The sequence below is a fragment of the Leucopleurus acutus genome, assembly GCF_964270905.1.
Source record: "Leucopleurus acutus genome assembly, chromosome: 4".
Taxonomy (NCBI): Eukaryota; Metazoa; Chordata; class Mammalia; order Artiodactyla; family Delphinidae; genus Leucopleurus; species Leucopleurus acutus.
This window is the reverse complement of record NC_139146.1, coordinates 109747083-109768858: the sequence shown is the minus strand read 5'-3', so window position 1 is coordinate 109768858 and position 21776 is coordinate 109747083.

Here is a 21776-nt window from a genome sequence, read left to right as displayed (position 1 = left end):
ATACTATGTAACCACAGGAAACTAATAAATGGACAAAATAAAAACATGACCTTAATCTTTCCCAAAGTAATGTTCTAACTTTTTGACTGTTTTTTCTGAAGTAAGCTAAAAAACTATTTGGAAATAAAATATAAAGACTTTGACTTTACCATCATACTCCTACAACTTCCAGAATGATCTATTAAACCACAAATGAGATTATGTTACTCTTATAACTAGAAGTTCTTCTCATAAGAGGAAAAAACAAACAAACAAAAAACCCTAACAATTTCGTAGCCCAAAGCACCTGTGTGATCTGACCTCTGCCTGCCTATCCACACTAGGGTGGTCACCATACATCTTGGTGTATAACTAATTGTCATAAAGTCATTATTAAGAATGCATTCTGTCACTCTCCAAAATACTGTTTGATAATAAATTAAGTAGGTGGTCACTCAACTCCAATCTCATTTTTTTTGCCCCTTCTACTTTTTAACTACATTTGAGCTACACTGGTCATCTAAAAATGTCTAAAGTTTCATGAGGAAGCAAAAATGTCTAAAGGTAAAGTTTCTTTCATGTCTTAGGGTCCCCACCAAAGACACACTTCTGCCTGGAACACATTTCTCCTTTTTATGGTTAACATTTAGGCATCGTTCAAGTCTGCTGAAATTCACATCTACACACCCCAGTATAAATCTGTTAGTCTTTTTATTACACTCTTTATTGCAAAGTTAAGATTTATAATGTTATATTTGCATATGTATTTATTTCTTTAGTATTTATCTTCTCCACAGGACTCTGAGGCAGGGACAGGACTGGTTCTCAGCTGTTTCTCTACAATGGCCCTTTAAAGGGTTGCTATGAATCTAGTCTTTTCACCAGGGATACCCCATGCCCACCACAGTGCCTAGAACATAGTAGGCTCTCAATGCATTTGTTCAATAAATAAAAGAATGACAAAGTCATAGCATGACCTCATGAAATCAATTTTCAGGAGCTCAATTAAAATCAGTCTCTATTGAACTCTAACTCTATGTAAGGCATGAACAGAGTGGTTCAAGAACCTTCAGCATCAGCAACAGCTGGTGCTTGATAGAAAGGCTGAATCTCAGGTCCAAACCTGCTGAATCACAGTCTTCTATTTAACAAGATACCCAGGAGAGCCCAATTGTACATTAAAGTCCAAATGCACTAACTTGGTGCACATTTATGTAATAAGCCTGGAAGAACAAGAAGCTAAATGACTACTCATACTCATTTCACTCTTAAGCAACCTTCATGGCCTATCAAATGAGCTAATTCTTATTTTAAAAGTGGGTGAAAATTTTGCCAGTTATTCTAAACTTCTTAAATGCTATCCTCGGTCTTTCTTGTAAATCATATAACAAAATAGATAGTTCTGTTAGGTTTCTGATTTCCTTTCTTGGCATGTTGCCCTAATCTAAGCAAGAATAGTCAGATTTGGGGGTCTAATATAAAATAAACATAAAGGTATATAGAGTACTGAAAATCTGCAATGGTTTTAAAATAAGTACAATTGTCTCACATGAAAAAAATTAGTGATTAAAGGTAATATCATAGTAATGCATAATAAACTCATTCATATTGGTGACTCACGTGTCATTTATGCATGTGTTCAAAGGCCCAGTGAACTTTCACACAGGAAGAATTTTTGCCTTTTGCTTACTTCGCCAGAGTCCATTGATTTCCTGTTAAACAAGATTTTAAAACATCAACTGAGAATAAACAAAGACAATTTAGGAGGACCCAAGTCAGTATCCGGAATGCCAGAGGTGATCAAATGAACTTTGATTCAAAGCAAATAATGTTACAAATTCCACAGTTGATCTGGCATTCTCATTGACTCCAGGGCCTTCTTTATCAGCCAGAATGCCATAAAGAGGGCAGAGAAAGCAAACTCATTCTTACATGGCAAGGCATGTTTCAGCTCAGTGTTTAGCATGCCGGGTAGCTGTCAGATACAAATCTTGCACATTAGGCAAACCTGATACATATAATTGTCATTGTATTCATTACAATTTTTTGACTATAGTATTGAAATATCAGGTAAGGTACAAATTTGCCTTCCAAGGCCCCGAACCCAGAACCTAAAAACACAAGGCCATAAATGGATTACTCAATTGAGTATTTGGTTACAGTATCTATTGATGAAGTAGGATGTTTTAGCTTACTTCCATTAGATTCTGTAAATACCCAAATAAACAGAGAAGAACTAAGTTTCACTAATGTGAACTCAGGGCACTCCCCAAGTATAGAAGTGTCTAAGGCTTCAGGAAGGAACCAGAAACCTGCCAAGGCAGTACAGTGGAGAGGTTAAAGCACAGGCTTTGGAATCAATAGGACCGGGCTCAAATACTGGTGTCCATCATTTGTTCTGAGCTTCGTCTCTGAGTAAACAATAATAATCACCTTGGAAAGATTTTAAAGGATTAAATCAAATCATCAGATAATTCAAGAGTTACTATTAACAATAAAAGAGGACCCTAGAATTGAAATAAAACTATTAACAAAAATTCAGCTTTCCGGGAACTTCAAAGCACTCACAATGGTGTAAAATGGCTATATTTTAACTCCATTCTTCCCAGAGGTTAGCTTGGGACAATTCATTCATTCATTCATTCATTCAGCATATATTGATTGAGAGTCCACACTGCATTTGTGCCTGTAGTTGGGACACAAAAAGAACTCAAAGATCTTCTAAAATGACACTTAGATTTTAGTAGAGATAAGTATTTTTTTAATAATAATTATACCATGAAAAACTATATGAATTGTGATCCATATTATGGAAGAAAATTATGGGATGCTAGCAGAAAATGCATCAAGAAGAACTAAGTTAAATGGCAAGGTCAGGAAATGTTTCTGAGACAAAGTGGCAGTTCCCCTGAAACATGAAGAATGAGTAGGAGCTGGTCAAGTCAAGGAGTGGGGAGCAGGGTGGGTTTAAGCTGATGACTATACTGGAAACAAGGAGACTAGTTTATTAGGGGAGTGTCTTAAAACACTGGAACACAAATTTACATTTAGCACACCCTTTGTGTAAGCAACTGCGGGAGCATGAAAAGCATGAGGCAAGTTAGGGTTTTACAAGCTCACATTCCATTCCCCTTTAAACCCCTTTAAAACATGTTTCCTGAGGGATTAACTAACAACTATGTATGTGGGCTCATGCACTTCCAACAAGTATTTATTAAGATTTCTCATGTGCCAGTTACCGTCCTAGGCACTAGGAACAGAGCAGTGAACAAAACACATGAAGACATTGCTCTCATCAGTCTTATGTTCTAGTGCAGAAGAAATTAAGCAAGTAAACAACTAAGTATATATAGCATGATAATACTTTTATAAAGAGAAATGAACCCAAGTGAGAAGACAGAGAGTAAGGGAAGGTGGTACAGTTTAGGGTCATCAGGGAAGATCTCTCAGATATGGTGATTTTTGAGCACAAATGGAAAGTAAGCCACTTAAAATCTAGAGGATGATATTTCAGGCAAAGACAGCATGATTAAATGCAAAAGTCCTGAGATGAGGGTTGTGCTTAAAATTTTCAAGAAACAGCCTGGAATTTTGGTCAAAAATTAATGTGATTCCATCATCATCACCATCACCATCACCATAATAATCATGTAACTTTGGAAGAGCTTCCTAGAGGCTTCGTAACACTTGCTCTTGATGAGCTCCATCAGAAACAGTCTTACATTAGACAGAGCTTAAAGCTCAGCAAAAGTTTAAATGTTTAAGTACTCCCAGATTTTATAACACTTTGGTCTTAAAAATTAGGAAAAGAAGTCTTTTTAAGGCAGATATTTTCATTCTTCGTATGAGTAAGAATAAATTGAGTTACTTATCACATGGGCAACAAACATCCCAGATGGTTTCTTGTTGCAAGTGGTCCAAGGACTGTGCCTTGAAAAATGCCATTTTAATCCCTTTTAGTGATTGAGCTCTCACAACTCTTACAATTTGTAATCACTGTCACCACTGATCATCTGTGCTTGAACTCAGTAATGGGGGCCTAAACCATTATAAAAGTGACAGGCAAGTCAAGAAGAACCAACCTTAATGAGAAACAATCTACTATCGGAAAATTGATGGAGAAGGGAAACTGATGAGTTCAAATTCATTGTCACTTGAAGTATGAGACTGATGACACTTATTAATATTTTTCTCCAATGTAACTCACTTTTCTAATTGGCCTCAATGACAAATCTTTTTCAACTAATGTAACTTAGGAGGGAATTCTTAAAATAGAAGTTATTTTCAAAATATCTGGGATTGGGCTTCCCTGGTGGCGCAGTGGTTGAGAGTCCGCCTGCCGATGCAGGGGACACAGGTTCGTGCCCCGGTCCGGGAAGATCCCGTATGCCGCGGAGCGGCTGGGCCCGTGAGCCATGGCTGCTGGGCCTGCGCGTCCGAAGCCTGTGCTCTGCAATGGGAGAGGCCACAACAGTGAGAGGCCCGCGTACCGAAAAAAAAAAAAAAAAAAAAAAAAAAATCTGGGATTTCTAGGGAATAATGGTGTGGTTTATATGAAATACCAAACATGATTTACATATTTATTTTCCAGTATTAGAGAATACAAATATGCTTAGAATTTAAATAATTCTTCACAATATTTTAATATCCCAGTCTTGTAATAATAACTCTATGTGTACTGGAAATTTTCAGAAGTGCCAATTAATAGAGAATTCTGGTTAATAAAATGCTGGTTAGTAGAAAACCAATGTAACTATATTTCTTCCTTTAAATATTAATATTTGCAACATAGAAATGTGCTTTTAATAAAATTTCCCTTGCCTTTATACCAAGAATCAACTGATATTTTCATCTTGCTTAATTACTTGGTGTTAACTAAATTCTCTTCTACACAAGCCTCATGACAAGATGATTATATCCTGTTAGTTTCCAGTCTTTAAAAGTAGTCACTGGATCATCCTGTCCTGCCTTAGAAAAGGAAAGTGATACCTAATATGGGTCAGCTCCTTAGATAAGGGGTTTTTTTTTTTTCTTCCCTATTAATTAGCTCTTTTTATTACCTCATTTCAAAAGGGTAATAAGGGACTGGGTAACAGCTACTGTTTTTGAAAACATATATCTGAGATTAGCATTTGTAGAAACATAGAAAGGACTATTAACAAAGAAAACACTAATTTTAGATGAGACTCTAAGATTCTGATCTTCAGATGATTTTCCACTCTCCAATTTTTTTCAAAATGCTTTTTAAAATAATTATGGTTACTATGATAAATGGTTTCAGTTGGAAGTTGAACTTGAAAGTAAACTAATATTTTTCCTTCTGTGTTTATCACTTGTATGTTTGGCCTCAAAACTCAAAATAACTTTTCTCCCCACCTCTAGCTCCACAGTTCAGTTCCCAGTAAAATGGTAATTATTTAGTCAGTTGTTTGCCTGAAATATTATCTTGGCTCCAAGGTAAGCCCAGGGTTTTTGGTTTTTGGGTGTTTTTTTTTAACGGAATTACTGCCATTGCTCCATTAGGTCTATCAATACTCCTAAAATGTATTTGATTATGAGTCCAACAAGCCTGAATTCGAAAATCCAAAGCAGAATTTTAATAGCTAAAGGCAAATTTATTGGAGGCCAAACCTCATCTAGCCCATCCCAGAATCAAGGTGCCAGTGAAACAGGAGCAAATTTCTTCTCCTCTTCCTTCTCAGGGGCAGTTTTGGAATCAGAAGGGCCAATGAGACTGTCTCCTGTTTACAGATCATGTTATAGTCCCCATCCCGTGTTGATGATGATGCCCCATTTCCCTTGAAAGGGGAGTATAGAACTTAGTCTTTGCTTAAAAGGATGATTAAACTAGCATCTGACTCTGGAGTCATTTGGGAGAGGGAATGTTTATATTATCAGCAGGCTTTTGGAGGTCACTTCTTCAATTTTAGTCACTTCTTCAGTTCCCAAGAAAAAGCCACCCTTATTCACTTCAGTATTGTCAATGGGATCATTACACATGTATATTTATAATTTTTAATTGGATATTAAATGTTCTCTCAACGCCAAGACTTCTCCTTAGCACGTATATCCATTTTATACATTGCAGGTGTAAATCACCAGTTCAAAGAGAAGCCTCAGGTACAGTCCCTCCAATGGGGAAATTAAACGTAGATTACTCGGTAACCTGAGGCATCTGCATCATGTGTTAAGCTTTCAGGTTTCTGTTCTAAACATTGCCAATATCCTCCTTTGGTTGTGCTTTTCAAGATCCCTGTGTGAGGAAGCTCAGAGTAATAGGAAGTTGTTCATTTAAAATGATAGAACAATTGCAACGATTCCAGACGGGCTGATTCTTGACTGTTAGCAAAGGAAAAGGCATGTGTCTCCTGAGTTTTCGGCTTGTGCCAGTCTGCAACTCTGCTGCGGCATGTCAGTACTGATGCCAGGCTTATGGAGTAGTTCTGGAAGTTGAAATCTTAAGATTTCATTCATTCCCTGGAAGATAAGCACCATGAAAACAGGAGCTGTGAACATAAATTTCACTGTATCTGGAAGGCCTAGGTAGAGGTGAGCCCAGAGTACCTATTAGTATTCATCGAAGCAAATGGAATTATCCAATCATTTGTTCAAGATCAATTTACTGAATACTTACCAAGTATAAATATTTATTGAACACTTGTATGGAATACAAAGATAAATAAGATACAGAACCTTAAGGAATTTTTAGTTTATCAGAGGAGCTAAGTATGAGTTAAAATAACTGATAATACAAAGTAGATAGGCAATATTAGACAGGTATTAGTTTTATATTTTTAAGCTATTTGCAAGATATTTCCATACCAATTTAATATGATCTAATGCTTTGGGATACACTCTGAAATGTACTACATGCTAACTAAATGTGAAAAATTATTATAATTATAAATGTCTTTTGTCTCTGAAGAGATCCAATGCTAGTGCCACTGCTTTAGAAGGCTTTTTCTTTGTGGATTTCTACACATCTCTAAACAAAAGATGCAGACAGTTTATAAGATCATCATCTTGGCCTGGTTGCCCATTAGAATCACCTTAGGAATTCTCAAAATTTCCAATGTTCAGGCACAGCCCAGACCAATTAAGTCTGTATCTCTACAGGTAGGATGTCAACTGATCCCATTGGTTAAAACCATTATTTTTAATCATTTCTGCACGTAAGCAAGCATCACAAGCAGCTTCTAAGAACCAAGCCTTAAAAACACGATATTCTGATTAATTTGTCTGGAGTAGGACCTAGGCATAGATATATTTTTTTAAATCTCTTAAATTCTTTAGTACTGTGCAACCAGGGTTGATAAACACAGAGTTAAGGAATAACAAAAAATTATATCTAATTGTGGGAAAAATATGTTTTTGTCACTGATCATCTGTAATAACGAAGTAATATCCAGTTTAAAGGACTACCCTGTTTACCTAATTTTTCCCACTCATAAGTGATTATGAGGATGATCAGAAAGGGTTTCTATCCCTGAACCTATGCCAGGTTGGGTCTGGGCAGGCAAGAAGACTGCCCTGAAATTCTTGGCCTGTGAGCTGGTGTGGTCACTCTTAGTCATTTCTCTTTGACAGAAAAAACCTGGGCATGAATAGCGTGCAAGCCTGTGTGATCATTTCAACACAGATGTCACCACCTATACAAACTACCATGTGGGAAGGAAATGTGTTTACTCCTTGCACATCTTACATGGATAAAACAAAACATTGTGTTATTTCAACTATCTTTAGTTTGTAAATACTTCTATTGTATAATCCACGACACAGTTCGGAAATTTCTTGAATTACCAGTTTCTCAGAACCATTGAGATGTGTCTCCTTCTGATGCATTTTATCAACTGTTTATAAAAAGAAAGTATTACAGAATTGAAAGTTTATTGAAAAACTCAGATACCTTTCATCAAAGGCAAAATTAACAACCTTAATTTCAAAATTTAAGTAATAGCATGCTGCTTTTATAATCTTGAGAGAGTCTATGTGATTTAAGTATAGAAGAACAGAGGGGTGAATACAAGGTGAAGGAAAAGGTGGAATAATTACAGGAAAACTAATGATTCTAAATGATGTCAGCAGTAATTCTAGCACTTCTGGATAAAAGAACTGACTCATCTCTCAACATTTAATTCATTTTATTTAGATCACTTAATATAAAGTTTTCCTTATGCCTTCAAATAATTTCACATTTCCGTTCAAATGAATCATATGAGATTGTAGCCTAGGGCAGTTTATTTTGCTAGATTTTTTTTTCTTTTCTAAGTTCAGCTCCACCTGGACAAAGTCTGACAAGTTATTGTGGATTTGTGACTGCAAAGATCTTCTCTGGCGAAAGCAATTTTGATGATAAAAGGAATGCAAGACAGCATTGCATTCACTGATGATTTTGTTCAACTCTATTACACATCCTCTAACTGATCATGGCCTCAAGTCAACTCCACTGTTACCCTGGCAGTGACACTCTCCAAATCAGACTGGGGAAAATGAAAGACAGACTTAGTGGGTCAGCTCTCCTGGTTATCCTCTGCTTCTGCTGAGGAGAGTCATTCTTTCAGTACAAGGGAAGGTAACCAGCACATACTGTATATCCATTGGATATGTTATCCCATGTAATTCACATCACAATCCTAGAAGTTACGGGAGATAATTATACTAATTTTAAAGTGAAGAAAACAAAAATTATTAGAAATAACTAATTTTTATGTCTTTAAATTTTTCATCATGTTAATTTTTATAGATATAATTATATAATTTGAAAAAAATCTACATCTATATTTTAGACTATTTGTTTGTACTCAAGTGATTCCATAACAATTAAGTGACTTGGCAGCTAAGTGAATTACAGGCATTGAAAAAAAAATTACGGATGTAGGAAAAAAGAAAATCCGTGAAATACTGTACTCTCAAATACAACATGTCATGTCAAACATACTTGGATAAAGGGATTTAAAAAAAAACATGTGTCATATATTCTACTATCTGAAACTTATACTAACTTGCCCATTGATATTCCTCTTTCCTCTTCTTTTTAAATAGATCTTTTTTTTTTTTTTCTTCCCAGAGGTGGGCATAAGTAGGGCTTTGCTAGTTATCTGAATTGACAATCCAAAGCCCTTCATTTGGAGCATGTCTGGGAGCCAGAGAGGGGAATAAAGAAATTAAAACTCAAGTTCCTTATTGTAGATGTTCACAGCAGTTCCTGTGAAAGGTGAGGCAGGACACAGTTGGTGGCGGTGTGTCATTGCTTCTAGAACAATCCCAAATCTTTAATACGGCCTTAAGGCCCTACCTAACTGCCCTCTTCACAGTCTCATCTCCCACTACCCACCTCGTCTGTGCTAAACTGACCACATAGACATTCTTCCAGGGCTTCAAATGTGACACGTCTCTTCCATCTCAGTCATTGCTCAAATTCCTCCTTCTATTTGGAAAGGAAACCCTTCTCTTCGCTCCTTCCACTTAACTAAAATGTGCTCGGAGCTCCATTTAAGCATTTCCTCCTCAGGGGCACTTCCCCGATTCCCCAGAGTTGAGGTCCTTCTCGTATATACCGTATATACCGTCATAGCATCTCTGGTTCCTCTTCTGTAGCGCTTAATGACTTTACGATTTTTTACTTAATATCTGTCTTCCTTAATGATGATGATGATGATAACATTTATTTAATATCAATAACAACTTCCTTAGGGAGCTATTATTATTCCTATTTACAGATGAGGTAACTGAGAATTAGTGATATTGAATAACTTACCCAAGGAGACAGTAAGTGATAAAGCCAGGATTTAAACCTGGGACTTTAACTCAAAGCCATACCCTTGAGCACGTTATTGTTACCTGAGTTCCACCTGATTGTCTTCTTTTCCAATCCATACATACCTTGTACCTTGCGCAGTGCCAGGCACATCTTACAACCCATACATATTTGTTGAATGTAGGAATAAATGAGCTGAGAAAAGAGTAAGAATAAAATAAAAAATAAGATAAAATAAAAGGCCCTGGCAGCTTGCATCTCACAGCTAGGCCATGGTGTCCTCCACTAAATATAAACTACATCCACCAAATATCAAGAGTCAGACAGGGCCACACTGTGACCATGGTGAGACATAACAAAAGTAAGACCACATCCCACTGTGTGTGAACAGAGACAGGGTGCAAAGCAATCACAAAAATATTCAAATGCCCTTCTATCCCCACTAACCTGAGTGACTATTATTTTCTAACCACTGGCAAATCTAGCCTTGCATACTTCCTCCTGCCTCTTAAATAAAAACATTTAAGGTACCTAAGTTGAATTACCCAAGCTTTCTGACGGCGTCCAATCCAGAAAAAACCTTGGCTTCCTCATATTTTCCCCAAAAGCATCCAGCACAGATCCAAACCCTATAAAAAGTTCCTCCTTAGAAGAAGTGCATTCTCCCAGCAGACTAAGAAAAACATGGCTTTGTCTGACCACATGAGTGTTCCCAGGGGACATTCACAGGTGAGCATGGACAGAGCAAATGAGAGTTATTTAGCAAAGTTGTGGTGAAATGAATTTAACCTCAGAAAGTTAGGACTTGTAGCCATAAAACTGCTACAATTCTTATTAGTTGCTTATGCTGTGAATTTTACTATACTGAATAATGTTAGTCCTAACTAGTTCAATGAAATATTTATGGATTTAATTGACCAAGTGGGAATTCTCGCCTTTTAACCAATATACTTGAGAACTGACTTAAAAAGCAAACAAATAATCAGTCGCAGATCATACTGTTGCTCTTTGAGAAAGTATTATTAGTTACCAGGAGGAGAAAGGTGAATTACAGATAGAAGAGAATGATATAGTTAGCTTACTTTATAAACCCCATTGCATTAGTTACAGAATTTTCTTATATTTGGGAAAATTGGTAAAAAGACCAAAACTATATGTTGATGTCCTCCATATCTCTGAGTAACATCCCTTTCTCTATATATCATCACGACTCCAGCCTTCAAAACCTTCCTTCTGTTGTCTCAATTCTCACAAAATCACTCTAACTTTTTAGCCAGGATAATCATCTTCAATAACTTTCCATATTCTGCAATTTTCCTTCACTCTCCTCTTATTAAAATCCCTCTCCTGGTGGGGCACACTTTACTGCTAAGATGACACATGAAAATATGCTAATGTAGTTAAAAGTGCTAATGAATTAATGAGTTATCCCTCCTCCGTGACACTGGTCTTTTAAAGGGGTCATTTGTCTTAATCTAAAGGGTTGACGTTAATTCTGGGAAGACCATTTATGGTTTAGGAGATCAAGATGCTGAGGAACTGTTCCAGATTAAACTGTGCCAGATTAAATTAAATAAAGTTGACAACTAAGTGCAAAGTGTGATCCTGGATTGAATTCTCAACCAAAAAAAAAAAAAAAAAACAAGAGATAACATGGGGACATATTAGGACAGTTGATGAAATTTAGATATGAATGAATATCAGACAGTAGTATATCAATGTTAAATTTCTTGATTTTAATAACCTGCTGCGGTTCTGTAAGAGAGTATCCATATTCTTTGGAAATAAATACTGATGTATTTAGAAGCAGAGTTCCAGATATCTGGAACTTTTCCCAAATTGTGCAGAGAGAGAAGGAAGGAATGATGGAGGAATGGGATGAAAAACTCATAGGTAACTCATGATCAACTAATTTGCCAGAGTGTTTTATTGGTATTAAAATGTATCTTTTATTTTATCACCTGGAACTTAGAGAATGATTACTGCAAGTTGTATCAAAAGTAAAATTTTATATATCCTTAACTTTGTTCCAGTAATTTTACTTTCCGGTGTTTATTCTAGGAAACAATGGTTGTGTTACAGGTACATTCATCAAAATTTGTACAAATTTGGAAAATTAGAAACAATTTACACATCCAGTAATATAGCTTTGCTTCGAGATTACACAGTCATTAAAATGCTATCGAATAATATTTAATGGCATGTGAAAGTACCATTGTTAAGTGTTAAAAACAAGAAGCAAAATGGTACACACAGAATTACTCCATTCCTGCACATATAAATATACTCCCAATCTCATTCACATAAAAGACTGCAAAACTATAAATCAAGATGTGGTAATTTAAGAAGTAGGGAAAAGGGGTAACTTTAAACCTATTTCTACTTAATAGTACTTTAAAATTTTGCTAAAAACAAACATTATTTTGTAATTAAAAACTAGTTATATAAAACAAATAATTTATTGCAAATATAGAGCACATAGTTTTAAAAAAGGCATAAGTAACCATAAATTTTAATGAAATTTTGGTTCTTGTTATACACACACCTGTTACATACTATAACTTTTTCCAATGACACAAGATCTTGCAGCTGAAGTCGGTGAGTGACATTTAGAGCATGACCCCTAAACTCTTCCTTTAGTGGAATATATTGATACATGCAGATGTTGGAAGAGGTCAGCTAAAGGACATGATCACCTGTTGACCCTAGAGCTGGACCAGGGCAATTAGTTTCCTCATCCCATCCCCTGTCCTTGGAACATACATTCTGTCCACTGTTCCCACAGTGGGAACCATTTTCAAGGATGCAGCCTTGAGAAAATAACGTGTCGTTGAGACCATCTGGAAAGTATATGTGACTGAACCCCGTTAAGCCCTCTATATAAAGTTTTAAGAATCTGGCAGGTGGTGTTGGAGATTTACCCATCTTGCCACTGCCCAAGCCCTCATATATAAGTTCCTTTCTTATTCAATCTGCCACCTAACAATCTGGAGTGTTCTGCCCCTTTCTTTGGTATCTCCTTGCCCTCCCTGTATGGGGACCACTTTGTGACCCAATACCAGGAAATCCTTTTACCATTGTAGTAAACAGATCTGTGGCTGCTCTAAGGGCCATGGCCTTTTGGATTTGTTTCCTGATGAAGTATCAAGCCTGAAGCTAATGCTGCCCATTCTGATAAGAAAATACAAATTTATTAAAATCTGTGAGAAAAGGCAATTTTTTTATTATATGCTAAATTTGCATTTTCTCAATGTCAAGGACTTTCAAAGGAATTCCATTCTCTTGTGATTTGATTTCCAAGGTTGGTTTCTTACATGTGTTTTAAGACCTAAATTTCCAATAGTATAGGCCTAGATTCAGAACGTATTTCTGTGATTTTAAAAAATCTTTTCTTTGTCATTCAACTCTGGATGTGTTTATTTGTAGTTTTATATGCAGATTGCTAAAAACAAACTGCATTTTGTGTGTGTGTGTGTGTGTGTGTGTGTGTGTGTGTGTGTCTGTCTGTCTGTCTGTCTGTATGTGTATGCCTAAAGAGGTAGACACTGTCTGTACAGTCTTGGTTTGGGGCTTTTTTACAGTCTAGATTGATCCTAATGACAAATCATTACTTACATTATCATTTTAGTAATAAATATTGAACTCTTCTACTAAGTATCACAGAATGATAAATGGCTGGAAAGCAAATATATATTAAGCATAAAAACTACTGAAGATTGGGTCCCAAGCTATGAAATAATACAGTGGAGTCTATGGACTGTTGGAGATTCTGAAGCACAAATTAAAAAAGCAGAAACAATGCTATAATGTGGCACTTTATTTCAACTACCAGATCTCACTAGGATTCCCAGTCTAGTCACGTAAAGGAGAGCAGATTGTTACCTCTGAGAAGTCAGCTATGATTGTATCCACTAACCTGAAATCTCCTACTCATGATTTCTAAATTATATGACATGACCAACAGATCAGGAACCATCACATACATTGGAGGGGAACAAATTCTCAATATAGCTGCTGTGCATGTTCTCCAGTTCGACTTTCTGTTCTGTAGTCCAACCCATGTTTTATAAAGAGGCCCTACCCAGTTATAGGGGCTTATTTATATATCCCCAGCCAAATTCTCCTACTGTAATCCAGACTTCATCTTATGTAAGCACATGACTCATATGCATTGGTCTCTTTCCTGAAACCTGGGATGAGAGCCAACTCTCAGTTGCCTGTGGCATAAATGCCAGAGTTGACTGGAAGTACTAAAATCCATTGGTTAGTCCTAATTGCATTTTAGCCAATAATGTTAACCTCCTCCCTGATGTCAACTTTCTTTAACTACTGATTCTAATGAACACAGAAAAGGCCAAAGAGAAAAGCATAGGGTCTGGTAAATCAAAAAAATATAAAATTATTGAACAGTTGAGAGCTTGCCATTTCCATTCTCTTTCACAGTCAAGACTCTGGATAAGTATTTTCTACCAGCCAACACAATAGCCAACACCAACTCCTTTAGTCTAGAGCGATCTAACTTCATCATCCACTTCAACAACTACTAAAAACATTCTTTCAAATGCATGACATTCAGAAGTCAAACGCAGTGACATTTTTATTCTTCAGTTTTTTTTTTTCTTCTGGGTTTCTTGTGTACTGGACAGTGTTGGCTATTGTTGCAAATCTTAGATTTTTTTTCTCCTGATTTTCATGCCACTGTGCTCCCACACCTGCTCTCCTGGTTATAGCCATCATCAAGTCCTGTTGATATGAGGTTCATTCTAAACACAGCCCAAGTTCAACCACTTCTCATGACCCTCACTACTTTTATCTTTGTCCTAGCCATGTTATAATTTAAGTGGATGAATAAAATAACCCCCTATCTTGTCTTCCAGGCTTGTTTTGCCCCTCCTTAGTCTATTTTCCCCAGAGCAGATAGACTGGTCTTTTTGGAGTACACATTTTTTTAAATTGAAGTATACTTGATTTACAATGTCATGTTAGTTTAGTTGCTGGTGTACATCAAAGTGATTCAGAATATGAATATATATATTCATATTCTTTTCCATTATGGATTATTACAGGATATTGAACATAGTTCCCTGTACTATACAATAGGACCTTATTTATCCATTCCATGTATAATAGTTTCCATCTGCTCATCCCAAACTCCCAATCCAACCCTCCCGCACCCCAAACACCGCTCCAGGTCCAAAATACTTTGGCTCCACAAATTTGCATAGCCGAGTTTGCCACACATCTCTACATCTATGGTCATATATTACTTCCATATAGATGCCTCCCTGGACACCCTAGCTAAAGCAGCCCCAAAACCAGAGTATATTATGTATTATTACCTTATTTTATCACTACCCACAAGACCTCGGGCAGTTACTCTCTGCCTCAGTTTCCTCATCTGAGTCTTATAGAAGTAGTTACATACCTCATAGGGTTGTTATAAGTATTTAATAAGTTATTACATTTTAAAAGCTTTACAGTAAATGGTAAGTCCTATATAAGTGTTTGATACTATTATTGTTATTAGTATTTATTTATTTGCTTTCTTTTCCCACTAGAAATACAAATTCCAGGCATTATCTTTCTTGTTCATCACTTACTGTTGGGATGTAGAACAGTAAGACACATACTAAGCCTTCAGTAAGTAATTGCTGAATGAATGAAGGAAATATTTAACCATTCCTTTTGCCTTCACTGGCTCTTTTTCCTTTTACCAATTCCTCAGGTGAAGACGTTTCCTTGGCGTCAATCATTGGTTTTCTTGGCATTTTTCCTCTACCCTCACTCCTTTGAAGTGTTTAACTTGAAATGTTTCTCTGGAATCAACTGTAGTCTCTGGGCTGGGAGTTCCCATTACATCTTTAGCTCACACCACACTACCAAGTTCCACATCAAGGAGGCAGCTTTAAGTAGATGGAAATTTGGCACGCAGGAGACCTGGAATAACATGTAAGTTCTGTGACTTTACTTGTTTTGTGACTCAGAGCAAACCACAACCTTTCAGGAGACCATATTCTCTTATAGGTAATAATTATTAATCTCTTCCTTCCATCTCAGAGAGTGCATTTAAACAAAGAGTTAACAGATGTGAAAGTATTCTGTAAATTGTAAAATAGTATATATAATTTTGAGGTATTACCAAATACCTTGAACATGCTATTTCTACAAATATACCCTGCTGTTATCTTACATTCAACATATTTAAACTAAATTAACTTCCTTTTTCCCAAACTGAATTCTTTTTGACTCCAGTTTCTCTTATTTCGCATATCCAATCACTAAACACTTCCAGTTTTCTCTCCATGATGTGTCTAAAATTTTCCTCCTGCTCTCTGTTCTCCCAGACATAAGCTTTCTTCAGTTTATATCTAGGTTGTTACAACACTCTACTAGCTGGGATCTCTGTCTCCAGTATCTTTTTTCTCAATCAGTCTTCTCAAATAAGCTCATTTCAATTTTCCCAAAACACCATTTATCTTCAATTTATATTCGTGCTGTAACACACTACCACAAATCCAGTGCCTTAAACCAACAGAACTGGTTATTTTTCAATCCTGTAGATCAGAAGTCCAACTTAGGCTTCCCTGGGCTAAGATCAAGGTGTCAGCACTGAGTAAATAGTAAGGTGTTGGCAAGGCTACATTCTTTTCTGGAGGCTCTCTGGGATAATCCATTTCCTTGTTTTCTCAAGCTGCTATAGGCCACCTGCATTTCATGGTTTATGGCCTCTTTCCTTGTCTCAGAGTCAGTAACTATGAGTCAAGTCCTTCTCAGACTACAGCTTTGACCACAGCTGGGGCAGCTCCCTGCTTTTAAGGGCTCATGTGATTAGACTGAGCTCACCAGGCTAATCAGAATCATCTCGCCAGATCGAAGTCTGTAATTTTAATCACACCTGCAATGTCCCTTTTGTCATGTAAGGTACCATATTCACAGGTTCCAGGGATTAGGACATTGACATCTTTGGGGCACGGGGGGCATTATTCTGTTTACCATACCAATTTATGGCATGGATCCCCTGATCAAGAACTTTAAATGATTGCCTATTACCCATTAATGTGAAGTTTATCTTCTCAGTATGGCTTTGAAGATCCTTCAAACTAAATTCTAAACTATTCCCAAATAGAGATCCTATACTACTGTCAGGGTAGTCTCCCTTACATACCTTTAACATGCTATGATTGTCCTGATTATTCTTCCATTTGAAATGTCCTACCGTCCCTCCTTTGCTTATCAAAGTCCTGTCAATCTTCCAAGTCAAGTTAAAGTCTCACTTCCTCAATAAAAGCTTCCCCATTGACATCACCTTTCTCTAAATTGTTTGATCTGATACTATTTAGTATCTATGGTGGACTTCTGTTGTTTGCCTGTTCAGAATTCATTTCTTCTTCCTCTAGTAATAGCTCTCTGATTTTCCCCTGTGGGAAAAATTTCCCCCATTAGATACAAGCTTGGTGGCTTTTCAACTACAATGTATTGGTCGCCTGGCCAAGAGGTGAGCCTGTGATCCCAGCTGAGTAATCAGACGCTGTCTCCCTTGACCACATGCAGCCAAGAACTAAAAATAGTTGGAGTTCACACCTTCTAGAAGCAGTACACTGCTAACTAAATCATTAGAACTTCTCTGATTCTTTGGCTTTTAATTCTATCGAACCCCCTATAGCTTTCTCACAAATTTCTTCTTGGTTAAGCGAGAGTCGTTTTTGGTCCCTAAAAACCAAAGAACTCTAACTACTAAAGCCTTGCGTTATTCTTTATATGTCCCCATAACTTCAAATTCCTCTTCTAAGTTTCTTGAAAACCACAGTACATTTTATACTTCTTTTGAATACTCTATACCCCTTATACATTACTAGATACAAAAAAAAAAAGATTTTCAATAAATACTGACTGATTCATAAACTATTAATTTTTATCATTTTTTCCCAGAATGTGAATTACTCCTGATGGCAAGTTGAGGGCCAGGAATATGACATATATTTCCTTGCTATCTATCCTGCCATCCAGAGAAAAAGAGAGTAAATAGAAAATAAAATAGAAAATAGTAAATAGAAAAATAGTAAATAGAAAAAAATAGAAAATAGAAAATTGCTCCCTTCTGATAGATTGACTGGAAAAGTCACCATTCCACTGATCTTTTAATGTATATTTTCTATATTTCCAATGAGTATAACCACGCCCTTACCCAAAGCTTTGTATCATCCTGTCACATGGCCTCCATTTCGCATGTGTTGGATCCATTAACAATACCTGCATTATATTAGCTTTGGCTGTGCTTGTTTCTTAATAGGCACATGGCACTAAAGGCTCATACAAAATTTTTGGAAGACTTTTCCCAAATATGTCTCTGAATTCAAATAAACTGAATGTCGTACCTGTGTTTGGTTTTATATGATGGGTAGTTACCATTAGCTGGTTATCAGGCAGGATTTTTTTAAAAGATCCATATTTTAGGGCTTCCCTGGTGGCGCAGTGGTTAAGAGTCCGCCTGCCGATGCAGGAGACACGGGTTCGTGCCCCGGTCCGGGAAGATCCCACGTGCCGCGGAGTGGCTGGGCCCGTGAGCCATGGCCGCTGAGCCTGCGCGTCCGGAGCCTGTGCTCCGCAACAAGAGAGGCCACAACAGTGACAGGCCCACGTACCGAAGAAAAAAAAAAAAAAAGATCCATATTTTATGTCTCCTCCTTAATGAATCCATGTTTGGATCCTAAAGAACAGCACTTATGTTTTATAATGTCTTGTGACCATTTGGGGAGAAATATGTTCTAGAATTGACCAAATTCAGTGCCTACAGTTTCTTCTTTTTAAAAAGTTGTGATAATCGAAGTCTGGTTTTCTGGAATTTTTTTTCCTTCTGCATAATGCCTTCAAAATGGCCAATTCTGTCACTGTTGTAAAAAGTTTAGGGTAATCCTCTCTGAAATCACTTGAAAGTGAGCCATTCTGCACCTTCCAGAGGATGATACCAGATTTTTGGCCTGAGAAACAAGAAGGATGGAGTTGAATTTAATTGAATGGAAACATTGTGGAAGGAAAGACTTTTTAGGGGACTGTCAGTTATTGAACATGTTATGTTTTAATGTCCAGTGTATATCCAAGTGGATGGGTAGTTTGATAGGTCATTGGATTATGAAGTTGGGAAATCAGGGAAAGTATCTAGCTTAGGAATAATCAGTATATAGTTGGCTATTAAAGGCAGAAGACTGTATGAAATAAAGAAGGGAGTGGATACACAGAGAAAAAGTTCTGAAATTGAGATATGGGGGCACTCCAGCATTTACAAATGAGTGGTGGGGGATGGAAGATATTAAGGAAGATCCAGCATGAGACTGAAAACAGGTGGAAAACCAGAAGAGTGTGACATCCTGTAAGCCGAGTGAGAAGTGTTTCAAGGAGTTCTTTTCCTTAATTAACCCTCTGGGTTCTCAGACTTCAAATAGAGTCAGTCTGATGGTTGCGAGATCCCAAGAATTTCATTTTACAGGAATTTCTGTTTCTCCCCCACAAAATTCCAAACTAAATCTCAGACTAACTCCACATGATGGTTTGTTCTGCTGCCCTGACATGGCCAGGGCTGTGGTAGAATCGGGGATCAGAAGACCTTGTTTCTCATGCCAACTTCATCTTTTACTACCACTGTGACCCTGGAAAAATTGGTTTACCTCCTTGGAAAATGGTCATAGCTATGCCTCCCTGCCCTATCCACAGGCTAATGAAGTGGTCCAAGGAGCTAATAAATGGGCAAAGTACTCTACAGGTTTTGAAGTATGTACTTCGGAAGCCATTACTGTGATGGAGGTTCAGAGGAATGATGTTTCCTGCTCTGAAGGCTTGGGAAAGCCAAGCCTCTTGGTCGGCAGATGCTGAGGGAACCATGGGACATGCTTCTGGCTGATGTGTCCTTCCAAAAGTCATTTCTCAATACAATATTTATTCTTTTTAGAAATATATATATATATATTTTTGTGTGTGTGTGTGTGTGTGTGTGTGTGTGTGTGTGTGTGTGTGTGGTACGCGGGCCTCTCACTGTTGTGGCCTCTCCCGTTGCGGAGCACAGGCTCCGGACGCGCAGGCTCAGCGGCCATGGCTCACGGGCCCAGCCGCTCCGCGGCATGTGGGATCCTCCCGGAGCGGGGCACGAACCCGTGTTCCCTGCATTGGCAGGCGGACTCTCAACCACTGCGCCACCAGGGAAGTCCCTAGAAATATTTTTAAAAATACTCTTTAAAAATATTCTTTTAAAAAAATACTAACCCCCAGAATTTTATAATTAATGTGACTCCTTACATTTCAAAGAGATTCTTCACTATGGTAGGCCATAAAATATGATAAATTTATATAATGCTTTCCCAAACTAAAACCATATGTCTTTATGTCTAAACACATTATAGTCCTGTCACTGCTTTTAACCCTTTAATGTAGTATGGAAAAAAAGAAAAACAAAACAAAAAAAAGAAAGAAAAAGTCCTGTCACTGCTTTTAACCCTTTAATGTAGTATGGAAAAAAAGAAAAACAAAACAAAAAAAAGAAAGAAAGAGACTAAACTTATCAGTGACATTTTTAATGCAAGGTGTTTCATTTTTATTTTTCAATTTTGTTTTTTTCCAGTTTCCAACAAAAATAAATAAAAATTAACATCCTGTAAAGTATCTATATTCTCCTTCAATATCTTAAGGTACACTATTATCAAAGCTGATATTGAACACAAACAAATTGATACAATTCAGTACTCTGATAAAATTCATTGTCAAATAAGTTACTTTAAACTGCATGTGATACAACTTTATGTTCCATGGCATCTTTCATATAAACTCTATACCAAAATGGCTCTTCAAAGTGCAATTACAGAGTGCAAAAAAAGCAGAGAGAAATTCACTATCTTACATTTAACCTCATCCAGTTTGAATAACAGGTATGTCTTAGATAAAATTATTCTTCAGTCAAAACATTAAAATGTACTCCAGCAGCACTGCATATACCAGTTATTACCCCCCCTTTTCCCATACAAATAAGAGCAGAAAAAAATCAGAAAGTATTGGGCAGCAAATTAAACACATTTTTTCCAAAAGTCTACTGACAGACTATTGCAGCAAAAATGGCAAAATGGATCAGACATAAGTTTTTTAACTAAATTCAACAGAAATTAGAAGCTAGTATCATGTATTTGCTACATAAAAATTGATTTGATACCTCACAGCAGTTGAATTTAGCTAAATCTCTTCTCAAGGACTCAAAAATAAAAATCTGTCCTACCAGTGCACCATTTCTCCCCTTGCATTGACTTTGGCAGAGAGATAAGAGCAAAAGAATGTCCAAAAGAATAGTAGCATTTGACTGTATTTTAAATATTTAATAGATTACACAAATCTTAATTATGAGGTTCTATCTTTAGTACCAATATTAGAACTTTACCTCTTTGGTTATAGAGTATGTCTACTGGGTTACTTTGTGGCCTTGGTGGGAAGCCACAAACTGTGGATTTATGCATTGGATTTGCATTTATTCTCAATACGGAGGGTATAGATAGCCCTTTCTAGAAATATATACAGTGAGAAATCTGTAAAATAAGGAAGATAGACTAAATATGAGCCAAAATGTTTCCATTGTTTGCAGGAAACATGAGTTGCTAGCCATCTTTTTTTTTTTAGCAGTCATTTTTTTATGTTTGTTCAGCATCAACCTCATTAAAACAATAATTTTTTTACTAATTTTCTCCCATAAAAGCAATCTGTTTCATACCTTTTTTATTACTTAATATGCATTTATAAATAAAAATTTAACTTTTACAGGGGTTAGTTTTTAAATAAAGATTAAAAAGCACCCCAAACTATTATCTACAATTAGTTATGTAATATGAATTGAGATGCTTAAGATAAACCAATATGACTCCATTTTGTAACAAAATCAATGGATTGCAGCTGATTTCTTGGTTAGTCAATACATTTTCTTTGAAGCAATCAAGGTCACTCAAAATATGCAGACCTCCTTTACATACAGTAGATATCAATAAGTATGTGTAGGATTTAAAATGTATTTTTA